The 14756-nt window shown below is 44.8% G+C and overlaps 1 protein-coding gene across 1 annotated transcript in view; it reads right to left on the bottom strand.

Moving 5' to 3' along the window:
* LOC115459632 (cilia- and flagella-associated protein 65-like) overlaps positions 1-6463 on the bottom strand; it is a 221962-nt gene extending 215499 nt beyond the window's left edge. The window contains exon 1 of the mRNA XM_030189437.1: positions 6438-6463. The gene's annotated coding sequence lies outside the window, so the exon portion shown is untranslated. The remainder of the gene's footprint in view (positions 1-6437) is intronic.
* Between the last annotated feature and the right edge of the window lie 8293 nt (positions 6464-14756).

Consider the following 14756-nt stretch of genomic DNA (forward strand, 5'->3'; position numbering starts at 1 on the left):
GCACACACTGTTGGGTTACAGCGGGAGCCCTTACTGCCACCTAAATGGGTGTTATCTTACCGTGTGGCCATTTGGGGGGGGGGGGGGCATTTCACCTGCTGCGGTATAAAGGGCCCTTTTTCCCGCAGCTTAGTAAAAGGGCCCCAAGTGTGAAATTCAGCACTTAACCGGCTATGGGGCATGGCAAAAGATAGGACTGACTTTTTTGTGGTCCTATTTATGTGGTTACATTGAATATCAGCACTTAATGGGTCAGAATGCACACAAAATAGTTTTCAGTTCAGCAACAACTGAACATTTTCAGCAGCGCTAATTGAAAATTAGCAGTTAGTCCCAAACAAGCCTGGCTGGTTAAATCACTTTGAATATTGTTATTATTATTATTTTGGCTTAACAGTTTCCTCCTGCTCCTTTGGGCTTCACTCTTCTGTTGAGTGAAGGCACTAAGAGCCTTTATTTGTAACTAGTCAGAGATTTTCCCATTTCATGAACCCTTCATGCATAATAGATTCTGCCACCTGCTCCAGCCTGATACTTCCTGAAATTGACCACGAGATGTCACCGCTGAGCCATGGCTTAGGAATGTCTTCAGATAATATTCAATTGTTTTTCCTAGTTTTGGATTCCATAGACAAAAACTGTTCTATACTAGAAATTTCCTTTTCTCTTACTAACTCATGGATCAAATTAAAACTGGAAAACAAAGAAACTGTTTATTGGATAGAAACATCTCTGCCTAGATCAGCGTGGACTTTAGAAGATACCTAGATGAAAGTCTCATACATAGTAACATAGTAGATGATGGAAGATAAAGACCTGTACAGTCCATCCAGTCTACCCAACAAGATACCATATGTAATGAGTTATGATGTGATACTTCATATGTATACCTGATCTTGATTTGTCCTTGCCAACTTCAGGGCATAGACCATAGAAGTCTGCCTGGTACTGTCCCTGTTCTAAATTTCTGAAGTTAACGAAGCCCCCCAAAAGCTCCACTGCAGCCTATACAAATCTATTCAGCCATGATCAAGGCATAAACCATAGAAATCTTGCCTAGCACTGGCTTTGCTTCCAATTAGCGGTGTTGCTACCCAATCAACTTTCTTTAGTCACCTTATTTTCTAACTCCTTCTTCTTTGCTTATACCCTCTGCTGTCTATTAAAATATTCTATTACATATTGTGTTGACATTGTAAGTAGTATACTACAGGGGCGTAGCCAGACAACAGATTTTGGGTGGGCCTAGGCAAGAATTGAGTGGGCACCAAGTGTTCCCTCCCCCTCAAAAACAAATCTCAGCTGGTGGGAAAACGCTTCTTTCCACCATGGCAGCAGGAATGCACTGAAAACTGAGCATGCGCAGGTGCCGGTGTCGTGGAGAGTAGCGTTTTTGTTACCATCAGGGGGAAATCTTCAGCTGGCGGAGCTTGGGATTCCCACCAGTTACCACTAAACATGTGCTACTGTTGGGTGGGCCTGAGCCATAAATGGGTGGGCCCTGGCCCACCCAAGCCCACCTGTGGCTACGCCACTGGTATACTATCAGGCTTATTTTCGAAAGAGAAGGACGCCCATCTTTCAACACAAATCGCAAGATGGGCATCCTTCTCACAGGGTTGAACCTACCCAGGAGTAGCCCCCGCACTATGAAACTCACTCCCAGCGGGGCCACATCTAACACAAGACTACTTCTACTTTATTTATTTATTTAAATTTATTTATTTATTCATTCTTGTATCTCACAATTATCCAAAAGCAAGTTTTAGTTCAATGTGGCTTATGTTTAATGGTTCAGGAGGTCTACATCGTTGTTCTGCGATTACAACACAGTGTGAAACATTTAAACATTCACGGGATATTACATTGTTGCTGTACAATTACAATATAGTGTAGTACATTTATTTGTTGTATGATTAGTCAAGAACTTTCTTGAAAAGGTACGTTTTTAATACTTTTCTGAACTGGAGATTGTTGTTGATGTTTCTTATGGCTCTGGGTATTGAGTTCCACCATTTGGAGCCCAAGTAGTTAAATCCTTAAATAGCTTTAGGAAGCTGGTGAAAACCTAGCTCTTCTCTCAAGCCTTTAATAGATGCTGCCATTGACTATCCACTCACTCTGCCCTGAGCTAGCTTACTGCACACCCTGTAGCTTAGCCCAGCTCCTTGTGTCTTATTCAGATGCACAAATAATTGGACTTCAATTTGTCCTGTCTATATATGTGAGCTGCACTTGACCCCTTATCTACCTATTAAGATATTTTACTCTACTGTATTGTACAAACAGCGTTAACATCATATCTCTGTTACTTGAATGTTCTATGCATGCTTATTAGGTGTTTCATTTTTACTGTGGTGACACCATGAGTCTCATATCTATGTTATCTGAATATTTCTCCATGCTGCCTAATATAATATCATTTTTATTGTACTGACATTTATCATGTTTCTGTTCATTCATTCACTTAAGTATTCATATACCGCTTAGACTTAAACGGTTTACAGCTTTCATTTTACAGGTACTAGGTCCATCTCCAGTGGGTTCATAATCTAAGTAGTACATGTACTGCTATTGTACCTGGGGCAACGGAGGGTTAAGTGACTTGCCCAGGGTCACACGGAGCTGCAGAAGGAACTGAACCTGGTTCCCCAGGATCTCAACCCACTGCCAACCATCAGGCAGCAGCAGAAATCAAATCCAGTTCCCCAGGACCACAAGAAGACAAATGCTTCCTGTATAAGAACATAAGAAAAGCCATAGTGGATCAGACCAATGGTCCAACTAACCCAATAACCTGCTTCCAACAATGGCCAACCCAGGACGCAAGTACCTGGCAGAAACCCAAATAGTATCAACATCAAAAGTTTGACTAGTAACTTGCATGCCCCTCCACCACCAAAAAGCTCCCCACATAGCAACGGGCTTGTCTGGGAGCAAGAATCGTGTCCCACAACTGTATCACAAACCAGTTAAATTGTAACAATATAAATAATATATAATGATGAAAGAAATATGACAATTCAACATGATCGGACCCTGACTCAGAGCTACTCTCCCCCCTCCCATCTCCTCTGCTCATTATCTTATCACTGAAACCTGATCCAGTACTGATCTCAACAGCTTGAAAAGCAGACCCTCTTCCTAAGTCAGTGAAGAGAGGGAAGCAATGATCAGTAGCCCACAGCAAAAAGAAACCAAAATGAATACCTTCAAACTACTCCTAATAATCTACTCCTTAACACTGATCCACTTAACACTAACCACCCCTCTTACAGAAAGTAACATTATATGCATACTATACAATCATCAACGATTGATCAAATAAACCACACCTCGACAAATTGACAAGAACAAAAACAAACGAAGACCACAAACATGCGGACAGCCACCACAGAATGCAAAGAAGGGTCCAAACAAACTCACCTCAACAAAGAAACAACAACTAATAAAAGTCCACACAATACCAAACGTAGAAGACCCATTCCAAACACTCCAAGTGGGCTACATCAACGCCAGATCCACAGTAAACAAAACAGCAATATTAACAGACTGGATCATGGCAGAAGACCTTAACCTACTGTTCATCAATGAAACCTGGATCCATGACCAAAAGGACCCCATAATCCTAGACCTATGCCCTACAAGATACAAAATCACACACTGGACCAGAAAGGAAAAGAGAGGTGGAGGCATAGCACAAATCTATCGATCCCACTTTACCACCGAAACAACTGCCGAGTCCATGACACCTCAACTTGAAATGGCCTCAATCAGAATCCACAACAAAACCCTTTGTGATCATTTGAATTGTGTCCTGTTTTACAGACCTCCAGGTAATTGGAACGAAGGCCACATTAACTTCATGGACTTCATTTCAAACACATGTGTAACCAATTCCAATGTACTAGTAATAGGAGACATCAACATTCACTTAGAAGACCCAAACTCAATCAACGCACGAGAATGTAAGGAATTCCTCCAATTATGGGATCTCAAATGGCCACAAATGCAAGCAACCCACATCAAAGGGCACACACTTGATCTCATCTCACACAAACTTTCAACAGACCAGAACTTAATAATAACAGATGTTAAATGGACAGAAATACCCTGGACTGATCACTACAAACTAAACTTATCCCTACACTGGTGGAAGAAGGGAGTACACCAAATACAAGAACACACATCCTACAGAACAAGAGGTCAAGTAGAAACGAAAACATTCTGGCAACAGATATATAACAATGACTGGAGAGCACAAACCGACTCCATACACTACCTCATGGAATGGGATAAAAGATGCAAATGCATACTAGATGAAATAGCACCCTTAAGAACAAGATCTTCATGTAAGCATAACTCGATACCATGGTTCAACGACGAACTGAAAAAGCTAAAAACACAATCCAGAAAACTTGAAGGATCATGGAAAAAAACAAAAGATGAACACACACTCAACACATGGAAACAATCACAAAGAAAGTGCAAATACGCTATAAGACAGACCAAAAGAACATACTATAAAACTAAAATAGGACAGATTACAAAGAAATGAAGAAATTATGCCAACTCGTGAACAAACTCCTAGGTACCAACCTGGTCACTACATCGAATACAGACATCCCATCTGCAGATGAACTTGCTAAGTATTTCAATGAAACAATTGTAAACCTATGCAACAAACTACCTCAGGACAACACTGACATCGAAAACTTCCTTAACGAGTTGGACCCAACCACTGGAGAATACCTGGCTGACCAAACCTGGTTAAATTTTGCCCTCCTCACCGTCGATACAGTTGCACGGGTGATCAGCAGGTTCTCCAACACACACTGTAAACTGGATACCTGCCCCAACTACCTAATCAAATCCGCCCCTGACCGCTTCATAGTAGACCTCACATCCCACCTAAATTGCATGCTTCAGCAAGGTCTCTTCCCTAAGGAAAATGGCAATATCCTACTCACACCAATACCAAGACACCAAGAAAAAACCAAATGAAATCACTAACTACCGTCCAGTAGCATCCATCCCATTGTCAGTCAAACTGATGGAAAGCATGGTGGCCAAACAACTTACAGAATATATAAACAAATTCTCAATATTACATGAAACACAGAACAGAAACAGTACTACTCACTCTCCTAGCCAAATTCAAGCAGAAAATAACAATAGACAAAAATATCATTTTCCTCCAATTCGACATGTCTAGTGACATGCATCACTACCTAACACAGGGGCCCTTTTACTAAGGCGTGCCTAAATAAGGCCTGTGCTGGTGTAGGCACATGTTTTACATGTGTGCTGGTTCATTTCCTCAGCACGCATATAAAAAAGGCGCTTTTTTTGTGCCAGAAAATGGATGTGCAGCAAAATTAAAACCAGCGCACATCCATTTTTGGCCTGAGACCTTACCGCCACCCAGGGCCGCCGAGAGACTAGGCCGGGCCCTGGGCAAGGCCACCCCGCCCCCCCCTCCGCTCCCCCTGCCGCTTCCACCCCCTGTCGCTCCCCACATCGCTGCAGTCCGTGGTCTCACCTGCCTGCCTCCACGGCTCCAGGCCCCCTTCATTCAAAGCGGCAGTCACAGATCGCATCTCTTCTGGCCTTCCCTCCCTGAGTCCCGCCCTCGTCTGATGTAACTTCCGGTTTCCGCAAGGGCGGGGCACAGGGAGGGAAGGCCAGAAGACAGGCGATCTGCGACTGCCGCTTTGAATGAAGGGGGCCCGGAGCCGTGGAGGCAGGCAGGTGAGACCAGGGACTGCAGCGCCGGAGGCCTGACCCCGGTGCCGGGCCCCCCTTGGAGGCCCAGGGAATTTTGCCGCCCCCCCCCCCCCCCCCCTCTCGGCAGCCCTGCTGCCACCCATTGACCTAGTGGTAAGGTCTCACACGCTAACCAGGCAGTAAGCGTTCAATGCACATAAAATGACAATTACCGCCGGGTAAGCATCACGTGGTAGAAAATATTTTCTACTGCGTGTTTTGGGCACACGCCAAAAATGGAATTAGCGCCTAGGGGCACGCGGCAGTGGCATAGGAGGGGGGGGGGCGGTGGGGCGGTCCGCCTCGGGTGCACGCCGCTGAGGGGGGGTGTCGGCTCCGCTGGTTCCCTGCTCTCTCTGCCCTGGAACAGGTTACTTCCTGTTCCGGGGCAGAGACAGCGGGGAACCAGCGGAGCCGACGCAGCTCCCAGCGACATGCACTCGGTGCGGTTCGGCCCTCCCGCCCGTCCCTCGCTGCTTTCCCATGTAAGTACGCGCTCCGGGGGGGGGAGGGTGCGCTGTGCTGCAGCCGGCGAGCCGCCCCGGGTGTCAGCTGCCCTCGCTACAGCACTGGCACGCGGTAGCTGGGCGGTAGTGCCAACTTGACGCGTGTTGGATGCACAGGGTTCCACAGCTTAGTAAAAGTCCTCCCAAGTGGCAGGTGGATTTTACCTGGGGTAAGTTTTCGTGTGGCTGGATATAGAGCGACCAAGGAAGGACAGAGGCAGCCGTGCCCGCTCACAGGCGGTGTGACTGGGGGGCCAGTCCAGGTGTTAAGGACAGAAACCACAGCGGCCCCAGTCCAGGGTGCCCGGCTGGCGGTTACCAACTCCCTACACAGAGCGCCGCCATCTTGCCGTCTCCCTGACAACACACGACGCGGCGCTGTGCGTAACCACGGCAACGACGGCGGTTGCCGTGGGTGGGGCTGAGAGCCGACGCACGAAGCTCCACTGTGCGCAGGCGCTCTTGGGTCTCGTAACGTAGCGCCCGTGTGTACGCAGGCGCATTCGTGTCACGTGCAGAGCGAACGTCTGGAACGGAAGGGGGAAGTTGGAATGCGGCCAGTAAGTTATGGGCTTCAGGCGCGTCTCGAATGAGCTTCCCCTGCCAGTAAAAAAATAAATCACTATTTCACTCTGAAGTAGATTTTCTAGTGTAAACAGAGGCAGGAGTTTATTAAACTAGGTTAACTAAAATCAGTAATTAAGGGAGACATTGATATTAGAAAATGTACTTGAATCAATCAGGTTAGATTGAAAAAAAGGAGACGGTACGGCGCGACGCTATCTAGCCCGTTATAGTGGTTGAAGCCAGTAGGCGTGGCTTGCTGGCAGTAGGCGGAGTCACAAGTACACCCAAAACAATAGCAAACGTTCTCCGAGGCGAGGAATCTGCCTTGGTGGGAAGCCTGGTGTTACAGAGATTGGAAGTAAAATTAAACTCGCCTTTCATTGGGGAACATGGAATCACATCTGCACCTAATCTCTTTTGTACAAATGGACTTATTCTGTTTTGAGCATGTTTCAGGAACAAACAGTTTTCATAAGTCAATAAAAATAAAATATTTTCTTTCATGCAGATCTTTCATTTATTTAAACATAACTAAATGGGCTATAAGCCCCTAATGCAGTCCATTGGTTTTCTTATATTTTGGCCTTGTGTTGACTTATACTGTGCCAAAACTGGAAATACAGTGACACAGATTAATAGAATTCAGTAACATCTAAAACTTATTAATTAACATTATAATTGTGTTGGCATTTGAGTAATAACTGAGAAAATGCTCTTGAAAGCTGACTTGAAGAAGAAATAATATATCACAAAACTGGAAAATGTTGGCACGTTTAGACTGGACTTCTGCATGAAGGTAGCTCTGCCTTCATTATTTAATATTTTTTTAAAATAGTAGTAATAAACAATATTAAGTGCATTTTTATAATACACCACTGCATTCCACAAAACAAAAGAAGTAAGTTCCCACAAACCATCTTCTCTTGATCTTGGCACAGGAAAAAAAAAAAAGAGAATTTAAATGCTCCCAGGTTTCAACCTAATTCATGTTTAATGTGGGATATATCTGCCCATAAATATGTAAATAAATAAATGGCTAGAAACTCTGAATGTTAAGCACCTGATTCTCATAACATGATAACTGTTTTAGTGGCCCTTTACCAGGAGAAAAAAACACCTGCTAGGGTGTCCCTATATCCAGCCCCTCCAAGTGACACACGGATTATGATTTATAACAAATAACTTCTCTACCTATGAAAAGTTATTCCGTTATTATACTTCCTCTGCTGCACCCGAGGGGGAGATGACGCTGCACCCGGGAGGGAGGGTGCGAGGTGGCGACCCACCCCGGTGGCAGCCGACCAAGGAACACCACAGATACAAAGGCATTACAATGTTCTTACTTTTGTTTTCCATTCCTTTCCTAATAATACCTAACATTCTATTTGCTTTCTTAGCCACAGCAGCACACTGAACAGAGGGTTTTAATGTATCATCAACGACAACGCCTAGATCCCTTTCTTGGTCGGTGACTCCTAATGTGGAACCTTGCATTACCTAGCTATAATTCAGGTTCCTCTTTCCCACATGCATCACTTTGCACTTGCTCACCTTAAACATCATTTGCCATTTTAACGCCCAGTCTCCCAGTCTGGTAAGGTCCTCTTGTAATTTTTCACAATCCTTTTGCAACAACTTAGAATAATTTTGTGTCATCAGCAAATTTAATTACCTCACTAGTTACTCCCATCTCTAGATCATTTATAAATATGTTAAAAAGCAGCGGTCCCAGCAGAGAACCTGGAGAACCTCACTATCTACCCTTCTCATTGAGAATACTGACCATTTAACCCTACTCTCTCTTTTCTATCTTTTAACCAGTTTTTAATCCACAATGGGACACTACCTCATATCAACCACACAGAAGGTAGAATTGCTTGTGTGTTGTTGATATTGTATTCTACCTATTCCGGATATTTTCAGTAACACTACCTCATATCCCATGACTCTCCAATGTCCTCTGTAGTCTTTCATGAGGTACTTTGTCAAACGCCTTCTGAAAATCCAGATACACAATATCAACCGGCTCACCTTTATCCACATGTTTGTTCACCCCTTCAAAGAAATGTAGTAGATTGGAGAGGCAAGATTTCCCTTCACTAAATCCATGTTGACTTTGTCTCATTAATCCATGCTTTTGAATATTCTCTGTAATTTTGTTCTTTATAATAGTCTCTACCATTTTGCCCGGCACCAACGTAAGGCTCACCAGTCTATAATTTCCCGGATCCCCTCTGGAACCTTTTTTAAAAATTGGCATTACTTTGGCCACCCTCCAATCTTCCGGTACCATGCTTGATTTTAAATATAAATTACATATTACTAACAATAGTTCCGCAAGTTCATTTTTCAGGTCTATCAGTACTCTGGGATGAATACCATCCAGTCCAGGAGATTTGCTACTCTTCAATTTGTCAAATTGCCCCATTACATCCTCCAGGTTTATAGAGATTTCATTCAGTTTCTCCAACTCTTCAGCTTTCAATACCATTTCTGGCACCAGTATCTCTCCCAAATCTTCCTCGATGAAGACTGAAGCAAATAATTCATTTAATCTCTCCGCTATGGCTTTGTTTTCCCTGATTGCCCCTTTTACCCCTCAGTCATCTAGGTAAGCAAAACGACGACTGCGCGGGGAAGGGGAAACATAGACTAACCTAATTGGCTTCAACTTTTTCATGTCATGCCTTAATCAAACCTCCTTGACAAGATCAATAGCTACTAAGTGTATATTTTAAATAGTTCCAATTAATTTTAAATAACTTTAAATAAGGAAGGAAAAAGCCTCAGAAATTACTAGTAGCATAAATCTTTCTCAAAGCTACCCCATTTCTTCAATCATGGGCAAAAAAAAACAATCTTTTAGAAGTAATGCAAAACCAAAGCAAGTGAAAAACTTATCTGTATTTAAAATTGAAGAGGTGCCAGAAAATGGATGTGCAACAAAATTAAAACCAGCGCACATCCATTTTTGGCCTGAGACCTTACCGCCACCCAGGGCCACCTAGGCCAGGCCCGGGGCAAGGCCACCCCCCCCCCCCCCCCCCGTCGCTCCCCCTGCCGCTGCCACCCCCTGTTGCTCCCCCCACCGCTGCAGTCCGTGGTCTCACCTGCCTGTCTCCACGGCTCTGGGCCCCCTTCATTCAAAGCGGCAGTTGCAGATCACCTCTCTTCTGGCCTTCCCTACCTGAGTCCCGCCCTCGTCTGATGTAACTTCCGGTTTCCGCGAGGGCAGGACACAGGGAGGGAAGGCAAGAAGAGAGGCGACCAATGACCTATTACTGGCTAAATCCAGAGGTCAATATTCCATCCTCATTCTTCTTGATCTTTCCGCTGCTTTTGACACTGTTGATCACAACATGCTTCTCGATACCCTGTCCTCACTTGGATTCCAGGGCTCTGTCCTTTCCTGGTTCTCTTCCTACCTCTCCCTACGCACCTTTAGTGTTCACTCTGGTGGATCCTCTTCTACTTCTATCCCTCTGCCTGTCGGCGTACCTCAGGGTTCTGTTCTTGGTCCCCTCCTCTTTTCTATCTACACTTCTTCCCTTGGTTCATTAATCTCATCCCATGGCTTTTCCTACCATCTCTATGCTGATGACTCCCAAATCTACCTTTCTACCCCTGATATCTCACCTTGCATCCAAACCAAAGTTTCGGCGTGCTTGTCTGACGTTGCTGTCTGGATGTCTCAACGCCACCTGAAATTAAACATGACCAAAACCGAGCTTCTCATTTTTCCCCCCAAACCCACCTCTCCCGTTTTCTATTTCTGTTGATGCTCTCTCATTCTCCCTGTCTCCTCAGCTCGAAACCTTGGGGTCATCTTTGACTCTTCTCTCTCCTTCTCTGCGCATATCCAGCAGACCGCCAAGACCTGTCGTTTCTTTCCTTACAACATCGGTAATTGTGATATTGTATTGTAGATTATCGTTCTCCTGATGACGCCATTGACAGGAAAAACATGGCACCACATAGAGAACGTTCAGAGCGTTGTTGGCTTGAGAAATTAAAGGGGAATATAATAAGTTTTGAAATCACTGATCCACAGAGGAGCCGAGCATCAAGGCTATTGACCAGCCCCAAGGACATTTAAAAAGCTAAGTGATTGTGTTGAGTATGCTTGTTGGAGTAAAGGTAATAACCAAGGAAGCTATATAAGTTCATCTTGAAATAATTGAAATAAAAAAATACGAATAATAATAGTACAAACAACAGTTGTTGCTCTAACAAGATACAGGAGGCAGGGGGTTGGGTCAATGATGGAACAAGTAGGTGACTGGACCTCATATGGCATGCACTTATTTACACTGAGCACCACAATATTTAAAAATAAGATAGATATATTTTAGAAGTCAGTAGCAGATTTAAACACTGGTGACAAGTTTGAAATAGTTAAAACGTAATGCCAAGAAGGGCAGAGTAATGCACTTGGGGTGCAGAAATCCAAAAGAGATGTATGAGTTAGGAGGAGAGAGATTGATAAGCACAGCTCAGGAAAGGGACCATAGGGTGATGGTGTCTGAAGATCTCAAGGTGACAAAACAATGCAACAAGGTGGTGGCCGTGGCCAGAAGGATGCTAGGCTGCATAGAGAGGGATATAACCAGCAAAAGAAAGGAGATGTTGATGCCCCTGTACAAGTCGTTGATGAGGCCCCACCTAGAGTCTTGTGTTCAGTTTTGGAGGCCACATCTTGCCAAGGGCATGAAAAAGATTTGAAGTGGTTCAGAAAAAAAGCAACAAAAATGGTATTGGGTTTGCACCACAAGATGTATAAGAAGAGACGATGGCCTGAAGATGTATACCCCGGAGGAAAGGAGAGACAGGGGTGATATGATAGATGCATTCAAATATTTGAAGGGTAATAATCTACAAACAAACCTTTTCCAGAGGAGGGAAGGTGGTAAAACTAGAGGACATGAATTTAGATTGCAGGGGGACTCAGGTAGATGCCTGGAATGTCCTCCCGTGGGAGGTGGTGAAGATGAAAACAGTAACAGAATTCAAATATGCGTAAGATAAACACAAAGGAATCCTGTATGGAAGGCATGGAACCAAACAAGCTTAGATATAATTAGATGGCAACCCCAGTATTTGAGAAGCAAAGCCACTGCTGGGCAGACTTCTACAATCTGTGCCCTGAAAATGATAAGGAAAAATCCAGATCAAGTATACATATGTACCTTATGCTATGAGTTTACCTTATAGGCAGACTGGATGCACTGCACAGGTCTTTATCTGCCATCATCTACTTTGTTACTGTGTTCTGCAATAATGGAACAAAATGAAAATGTCTAGGGCCAAAATTAAGATGTTTTTGGCTAGACCTGTTTCAGCCATAACTAAGTGACCAAAAGGTGCTCTAAATGGCCAAAAGACCACAGAGGGATTAAGGCATAACCCCCCTTACTCCCCCAGTAGTCACTGACCCCCTCCTAGACCCCTAAGATGTGACAGTACATACCAGCCTCTATGATAGCCTCAGATGTTATGGCCAGTCCTATTAGAGCAGCAAGCAGGTCCCAGGAGTAGCCTAGTGGTCAGTACTGTAAACCGTAGAGAAGGAGACCCAGGCCCATACCCCACTCTAACTGTTACACTTGTGGTGGAAAGTGTAAACCCTCCAAAACCCACTGTACCCCCATACAGGTGACACCTGCAACCATAAGGGCTATTGTAGTGGTGTCCAGTTGGGTACAGTAGGTTTTTGTTTGGTTTTAGAGGGCTCACCATACAATGTAAAGGGGGAACGGTGAGATGTTTACCTGAGACCTTTTATGTGAAGTCCACTGCAGTGCCCCCTAGGAGATATGATACAGCCATTCAAATATTTGAAACAGGGGCGTATCTGAAAGTCGGCGGTAGCGGGGGCCGAAGCTAGAGTGAGGGGGCACATTATAGCCCCCCCAGCCGCAGCCGCCGCCATTTCCGACCCCCCCCCCCCTGCCGCCGTGGGTACCTTTGCTGGTGGGGGACCCCAACCCCCACCAGCCGAGGTCCGCTTCCTCCTGCCGCTGCGAGGTTTTTTAAGTTCTTCATCGGGATTCGTCCTCCATCACTCTGTGCTGCTATTCAAAGAAGCTGCTAGCTGAATGCAGTTTCGGACTGAGTCTGACGTTGCTGCTGCACGTTGTACATGAGTCTGACGTCCTGCACGTACAACGTGCAGCAGCGACGTCAGACGCAGTCCGAAACTGCATTCAGCTAGCAGCTTCTTTGAACAGCAGCACAGAGTGACGGAGGACGAATCCCGATGAACTTAAAAAACCTCGCAGCGGCAGGAGGAAGCGGACCTCGACTGGTGGGGGTTGGGGTCCCCCACCAGCAAAGGTACCCACAGCGGCAGTAGGGGGGTCCAGGGCAAAATCTGCGGGGGCCCAGGCCCCTGTGGCCCCACGCAGATACGCCCCTGATTTGAAAGGTATAAATCTACAAGCAAACCTTTTCCAGAGATGGGAAAGTGGTAGAACTAGAGGACATGAATTGAGGTTGCTGACTCGGGAATATCGTTCGAAAGTACTTTTTCACAGAGAGTGTGGTAGATACCTGGAATGCCCTCTGGCGGGAAGTGGTGGAAGTGAAAGTGGTAACGGAATTCAAAAATGTGTGGGATAAACACAAAGGAATTCTGTTTAGAATGCTTGGAACCGAACAAGCTTAGCGGTGATTAGATGGCAACACCCATAATTGGGAAGCGAAGCCAGTGCTGGGCAGACTTTTACGGTCTGTGCCCTGAAAATGAGAAGTTCTCATCATAGTTTGTTCAATGAATTATCTTGTTGGGCACAGTGGATGGAACATATCTGCCATCATATTACTATATTACTATGGTGTCCTACTGCTCTGCTGGGATGTCTGTGTGGCTGGTCTACTAGGAATGCTGCCCCCCCCCCCCCCCCCCCCCATACATCCCAATGGCTTGTTTTTGTATGTTTTTCTCTTGTTATTTTGTTGTTGTTTTTTCCAAAAATGGTCCTAAAAGATAGATGCACTGAGCGCAAAAAGGTCTAGCAAATGGCCATTTTTGAAGCAAAAGTTGGGCGTTTTTCTGGTTTGAAAATGGCCAAGTTCACTATTGGGTTTTTGGACGTTTAAATTGGATTTAGACGTCATATACTACTACTACTACTACTACTACTACTACTACTACTTAACATTTCTAAAGCGCTACTAGGGTTATGCAGCGCTGTACAATTTAACATGGAAGGACAGTCCCTGCTCAAGGAGCTTACAATCTAAGAGACAAAACGTAAAGTCAATCTGATAGGTCAGGCAGATTGGGGCAGTCTATATGTTCGAAAGGTTAGGTTCCGAAAGCAGCATTGAAGAGGTGAGCCCCTCCACATGTTACATTGAATTTAGATTGGAAGGGAGAGACAGAGATGAAATATACCATGAAGAAGTAGAACCTGTGCAGAGTTCCAGATTCAACTCTGGCCACCTTGTTGGGCAGCCTGGGTAGACCGTGAGGTCTTTATCTGCCGACATTTACTACATTACTATGAATTTGCTCAGCAACAGACTCTGGCATACTCATCCGTGCTGAAACCCAAACAGCTGAACCCTTAAATTCCTCAAATCTGATTGAATTTGTCGGATGGCTTCATGGTGAGCCAGTATGATTTCTGTAAGATGTGAGCAGTGAATCAGATGAAGAGGCTTTTACTTTTTCCCGTGCCGTTTTCTGTGGTACCATAGGATCAATCTTTGATCATTCAGGTGCAGTTTGGAGAGAAAACTGTGGTTTTGGTCTATTACCTTCTCCATGTTTATGAGGGATGCAAGTAATATTTGGAGGTTATAAATTGGCTATATTACGTTCCTCTGCAACTTCACCCCAGCCATTTTGGTTGAGTCCTACAGCACCCCCACCCTTCCACATGCTGAGTCTGTGTCTTGAAAATTAGAGAATTA

The sequence above is a fragment of the Microcaecilia unicolor genome, unplaced genomic scaffold (assembly GCF_901765095.1).
Source record: "Microcaecilia unicolor unplaced genomic scaffold, aMicUni1.1, whole genome shotgun sequence".
Lineage (NCBI taxonomy): Eukaryota > Metazoa > Chordata > Amphibia > Gymnophiona > Siphonopidae > Microcaecilia > Microcaecilia unicolor.